At 36.9% G+C, this 6,698-nt stretch overlaps 1 pseudogene; it reads left to right on the forward strand.

Moving 5' to 3' along the window:
• The first annotated feature begins 4,125 nt into the window (after positions 1 to 4,125).
• On the forward strand, positions 4,126 to 5,341 carry LOC125110844 (poly(A) polymerase alpha-like; annotated as a pseudogene).
• The last annotated feature ends 1,357 nt before the right edge of the window (positions 5,342 to 6,698 follow it).

A 6,698-nucleotide genomic window follows, 5' to 3' on the forward strand; every position in this document is an offset into this window, starting at 1 on the left:
GTTGTAGTGCAGCACAATTTTAATGGGCTCTGTTGCAATGTAGGAGCCATCGTTACATATGTAAGTCAGAATCCTCTTCACCTAGTTGGATTTTATTTTGCCATTATGGAGACTATATATAGGGTTTGCATAGACGCCTCATTTTAATAGTGAACTTTTAAAAATAGAAACCCCTTGCAATTTTTTCTCTTTTGCTGAAGTTGTGACCATCTGCAGTGCTTGTCACCGTTTGTTTTTCTGGAAATTAGATGATACTAAGTGAAAGATATTAGGAATTTATTGATAAACTTTCTTTTTCCATCCGGAATGGAGAAAAAAGAATAGAGGCAGCAGACACTGAATCATATCTGAATCTTTATTTTTGTCCTTTGGTTTTTTTTTTTTTTTTTTTTTGGTCTTTTTACCATTTCTTGGGCTGCTCCAGTGGCATATGCAGGTTCCCATGCTAGGGGTCGAATAAGAGCTGTATATGCTGGCCTACGCCAGAGCCACAGCAACACGGGATCCGAGCTGCATCTGCGACCTACACCACAGCTCATAGCAATGCCGGATCGTTAACCCACTGAGCAAGGGCAGGGACCGAACCCACAATCTCATGGTTCCTAGTCGGATTCCTTAACCACTGCGCCACGATGGGAACTCCCTTTGGTTGTTTTTATTACTATTTTTCCCCATTTTTTATGCTATGAGGATTCTTTCTGCAGTTTCTTCTGAATATTCCTTTTTTATGATTTTTTTTGTATGTCCTCAATACTGAAGGAGAGATTATCCGTGATTCAGCTTTGTGTGTGTGTGTGTGTGTGTGTGTGTGTGTGTGTGTGTGTGGCTTTTTACTATCTCTACCTAGAGGTTCAAATGAAGCTCCCCTTATGTTCTAATTCACTAAAAATATTTTTCTTGTTATAACTTTTAAAAGTTTTTTCTATGAAAATTTTCTGATTTTACCCCAAATAAATTTTCTCTCCTCTGAAATCCCTGGCATGATATTTAAGCAGTTGTCCAAATATGAACTCTTTAGAAAGAAAAGGTAACATTTTATAATAATTTTATATTATAGGGAATGTAAAAGATATGTAGTGTATAGGTTGTTTCCAAATGAGTGTTTGATAAAGAACTTGAAAGTATGAACAAAATTATTAAGGACTCAATATAACCACTGAAATGATTTTAAAAAGATACATGTTCCTTTAAAAATTAAGTCTTCTCTCCCTCCTCTCCATTTTCTACTTTCTGTTTTCACGATATAAAAATGTTGATGCCCTGATCAATAGCTTCTATTATCTTTTTTCACACTCACATACAAAATATGAAATATAGATCCATACATTCATTCTGTGTTTTCACATGAATTACTTTTGTTAAAAAGTATTGTGGATATTTTTTTTTTCCAAACTAGAACTTTATTATTCATTAATGCATCATGGACTTACTTCCATCCCATACATCAAGTTCAATTTTTTTTTTTTTGTATTTTTAGAGCCACACCCATAGCATATGGAGGTGCCCAAGCTAGGGGTCAAATTGGAGCTGTAGCTGCTGGCCTACACCACAGCCACAGCAAAATGAGATCCAAGCCGTGTCTGCAACCTACACCACAGCTTACGGCAACACCAGAAACCTAACCCACTGAGTGAGGCCAGAATTGTTAGATCAGTGGGCACCCACATTTACAATTCTAAATGATATTGCAAGGCTAAATTCTAAACTGCAATACAAATCCAAAAATGTACGATTAATGTATCATCAATGTATGGTATTTCTAAATCTTTTAAATCTCATTGTTAAAAAAATTGATACATCATTGTACTGATACTTTATATTTCCCTGGCTTCTGGACATTTCAGCTTGTTTTCAAATGTTTATTGATTCTTTGCAGATTTTATATTGGATTGTTTCTATTTTTATTTTTAAAATCAGTTAGTATAAATGTTCTGCATATTAATGCTAACTCTATATTTCTAATGTATATTACCCATGTTTCCCCAGGCTACTGTTTATCTTTTATTTTTTTTTAATTCATAGTTAAGTCTAACCTTGCTTTTTTTGTTGTTTGTGTGTCTGTGTGTGTCTGTGTGTTTTCAATGGAGAAATACATCATGTTTACAAAATAGCTCTTGAAAAATACAAGGAGTACAGATACTATAAAACAAAGCAAACTCCAGTCATGAGACACTACATACATCATGCAAAAGCAACAGTCTGATCTACAGGTTATGAAAAGTAGAATTAAAAAGTCGCTACACAGAAAAGGTCCAAGTTCCTAGCTTGGCAAAATTTGGTGCAGTTACATGAAACGTTTAATAAACTGAATTCTTTTTTCCCAATGTGTAAACAAAATGACAAGACTAAATCTGTGCCTGGCAATTTCAATCTAACTCTGAAGATACACAAATACACAGACACTTTGGACACTTCATCTGTTAGTTTGACCCTCTTTACTTAGGTGGTGAGAGGAAGGGCAAGGTGACTGTGCAGAACAAAGATGTGGGCAGGAGAAATATTTTACACTAGACATTATAAAGTATGGTGAAAAGAAAGCCCAATTAATGCATAGCCTAAGGGGGAAAGACTACACTCCAACTTTGGCAAATCAATTTAGAAGGACAGGGGAAGAGTTTAAGTCATTGAAGTTTAACATGAAAAATGCACATGTGATAGAATGGAGACAATAGAGGATTCATAAAACATTCTCATCAGAAAAATCTGTTAGGTTGGCTTTGTCCAGATTAAGAATAACTAAGTTTATCAACAGCTGGTATTCCTCATAGTTTATAAAGATGGATATTCTGTCGCTTGATTATGAGGAATTATTTTCCTTAAATAAAGGAGTTCTGAATCTATAGATATGATAAAATAAAATGTAAAAGGAGTAGAGAGCTGACTAAATGTCAAGTGCTTGTTTTTTTTTAGGGAGTTCCCATTGTGGTGCAGTGGTTAACGAATCCAACTAGGAACCATGAGGTTGTAGGTTTGATTCCAGGCCTTGCCAAGTGGGTTAAAGATCCCACGTTGCTGTGAGCTGTGGTGTAGGTTGCAGATGTGGCTTGGATCCCGCTTTGCTGTGGCTGTGGCATAGGCTGGCGGCTAAAGCTGGCGATTAGACCCCTAGCCTGAGAACTTCCATATGCCACGGGTGCGGCTCTAGAAAAAAAAGGCAAAAAAAAAAATCTTTAAATGCTTCTACATGTAAAAATTACTGACAAATTCTGGTCAACCATTTAAAATAAAAAAGTTTAAGGAGTTCCCGTCGTGGCACAGTGGTTAACGAATCTGACTAGGAACCATGAGGTTGCGGGTTCGGTCCCTGCCCTTGCTCAGTGGGTTAACGATCCGGCGTTGCCGTGAGCTGTGGTGTAGGTTGCAGACACGGCTCGGATCCCGTGTTGCTGTGGCTCTGGCGTAGGCCGGGGGCTACAGCTCCGATTCAACCCCTAGCCTGGGAACCTCCATATGCTGCGGGAGTGGCCCAAGAAATAGCAACAACAACAACAACAACAAAAAAGACAAAAAAAAAAGTTTAAAATTCTTGGAAAAAAATGCCTTTTTGTTCACATGATTAAAATTGAGAATCAACTGTACTGCTGACAGGAGTTCTGTGGAGTGCACAAAATTCCTCATATTTAGAGCTCAAACGGCCATCCAAGATATCATGTTTCACAGGCATTATTTTTAGTCACCCCAAAGTTACAGCCATGGGACCAAAATTTAGTGTTCTGTGCCATGTGGCCACAGGGTCACTTGTTTGACATCATGGTTTAAGAAAATACTGGCATTTTGTCTTTTGTGAAATAAGTCCTACCTTATGCACATAAGCAAAAAGGGGAAAAGAACAAGAAGGGGGAGAGAGCAAAAAGCTTCATTTGTTTAGAAGACAAAGATTGAAAGCAAAAGAATATGAAGCTTAAGCTTATCTGTATGCACTCTAAACAATTCTATAAATAAAACCAATATATCATTTCTTAATCATGATCCCATCAAAACAAAGTATTTCCTAATTATTCTTTCAATATCAAATATACACCCTAGAGTTGATATTTCATTTGTAAAAGTTACAGCTACCTCACAGGAACTGAACTAGATGTACCCTTACCCCTTCTCTGAAGTGTAACAGTACACCACTGCACAATGAGGGGCAAAGGGGAAGGAGGAGAGGCACTTAATGCGGCCGGAGCAGGTACCGGAGTGGGGTTGGACCCAGGGCTGAGGCAGGGCCCGCCCCGACTCATTGGATCACACCCAGGGCAGCAACGGTGGCGGGGAGGTGCCTGCGCAGGAGATATTCCATTTTCAGTTACAACGCAGGGATCACAGCAGACACAGCCGCCACAGAAGCACTATGGCATTCTCTCTCCCATCAGTTTAGCAGTCCCCAAGGAGACTGCCTGCTTACACAGAAACTCATTGAGACTCTGAAGCTCTTTGGGGTTTTTGAAGAGGAGGAGGAACTGCAGCACAGGATTTTAATTTTGGGAAAATTAAATAACCTGGTCAAAGAGTGGATACGAGAAATCAGTGAAAGCAATAATCTTCCACAATCTGTAACTGAAAATGTTGGCGAGAAAATTTTTACATTTGAATCTTATAGATTGAGTGCATCCAAAATGTGCCAATGTTGATGTGTTGTGTGTTGCACCAAGACGTTGATTGAAGTGACTTTTTCACCTCATTCTATGATAAGTTGAAATTGCAGGAAGAAGTAAAAGATTTAAGAGCTGTTGAAGAGGTATCAGTTATCAAACTGTGTTTTGATGGGATAGAGATTGATATTTTGTTTGCAAGATTAGCATTGCAGACTATTCCAAAAGACTTGGACTTAGGAGATGACAGTCTGCTTAAAAATTTAAATATAAGATGTATAAGAAGTCTTAATAGTTGCAGGGTAACTGATGAAATTTTACATGTAGTACCAAACATTGACAACTTCAGGTTAACCCTGAGAACTGTCAAACTGTGAGCCAAACGCCACAACATCTATTCCAATATATTAGGTTTCCTTGGTGGTGTTTCCTGGGCTATGCTGGTAGCAAGAACTTGCCAGCTTTATCCAAATGCAATAGCATCAACTCTTGTACATAAATTTTTCTTGGTGTTTTCTAAATGGGAATGGCCAAATCCAGTCCTATTGAAACAGCCTAAAGAATGCAATCTTAATTTGCCTGTATGGGACCCAAGGGTAAACCACAGTGATAGGTACCATATTATGCCTATAATTACACCAGTGTACCCACAACAGAACTCCAATTACAATGTGTCCTTTTCTACAGTGATGGTCATGGTTGGGGAGTTTAAACAAGGTCTTGCTACAACCTTGCTTTTTAAAAATAGTTTCTGGGTTTCCTAACTGGATCCAGTACTAAATTCTAATCTAAAATAATTTATTTTTATTATGTCTAAAAATTTAATTTATATAATCTGTAATAATTGTATGTGATATTAGGAGAGATTTCATTCATTGCTTCTATCTAATGCATGATCTCTGGTACTAGCACTATTTGCCCAACAGACATTCTTTTCATGATGCATTAAAATGCAGGGTACTTGGTTATTAATCTCACACTAACATTTCTGCATGGAAAAGTTCTTCTGTTATACTAAATTATTATTTTTTTTATTGTGGTGGTTCCATCTCAATTTTATTGTGGTGATTCCATCTCAGTTTTCATTTCAGCAGTTCTATGGTTAAAAGTTTTTAGGTTTGTTGGGCAGTTTTCTACAACTTTTTTAATCATTCTTACATGTTTAAGTACATTAAAGATTATTTGATTTATTGGGTTAGGAGTTAGTAAAGTGAGCTTTAGTCCCATGAGTTCCATCATAGACAGCCTTTCCATAGAAAAATCCTCTATTTATAGCTCCAATAGCTCACAATTTCAACATGAGATAGATACTGAAAAGGAAGAAAGTATTTGAATAAGATGAAAAAGAATGAAGAAAGTATGTCAGGTACAGTAATAATGCTCTCCATGTATTTTATTTCATAACTTCATTTTGGGAGAAGATATTATAAGTTAAAATGGGGTTTGTGGTAGTTTAACATGAGACAAAACCATATGGTTGCTTTTATACTACTTCACTGTCTGTCAATATGCTCATACATGCAAGTCGAACAGGTGTAGGTGGCTTTGTTAAATACTTAAATCCCTGCTGCTACTTGCCCTGGAATAAGCTACATTGAGCTGCATGTGTGAGAAACAGCTGGATTATAAAGCAGCCCTAGCAATTCTGAGCATCTGCCTTCTGGGATTTTTGGTGTGAATTGATTTGAAATTACAGCTCTCTCCAAGAGTGAAATTTATATGTGCTACATGGCTTATCTACATCTTAAGTTGTGTATTCCCTGGAAATGGCTGGGGGAAAGCATTCAATCTTATATTTGTGATATAGTAATAGAAAATAGAAAAAACTATATTTAGGTAGCCTTAGATGTGATTATGATGACATAACATTGATAGTCTGAACATAAATAGTCTCTGATAGTTTGACAGATATACTTTCTCTAAAATAAATAAATTAGTATTCACTATTGATGGCATTCTAAAATGATTCAGTATTCTCATCTACTTTATTTAAAAAAATTGAGGAAGGATAATTAAAGATAACTTATTTAGAAGTTCCCGTTGTGGCTCAGCTAGTTAAGAATCCAGCTAGTATCCATGAGGATGCAGGTTCAATCCCTGGCCTCACTCAGGGGGTTAAGG

The sequence above is a fragment of the Phacochoerus africanus genome, chromosome 1 (genome assembly GCF_016906955.1).
Source record: "Phacochoerus africanus isolate WHEZ1 chromosome 1, ROS_Pafr_v1, whole genome shotgun sequence".
Lineage (NCBI taxonomy): Eukaryota > Metazoa > Chordata > Mammalia > Artiodactyla > Suidae > Phacochoerus > Phacochoerus africanus.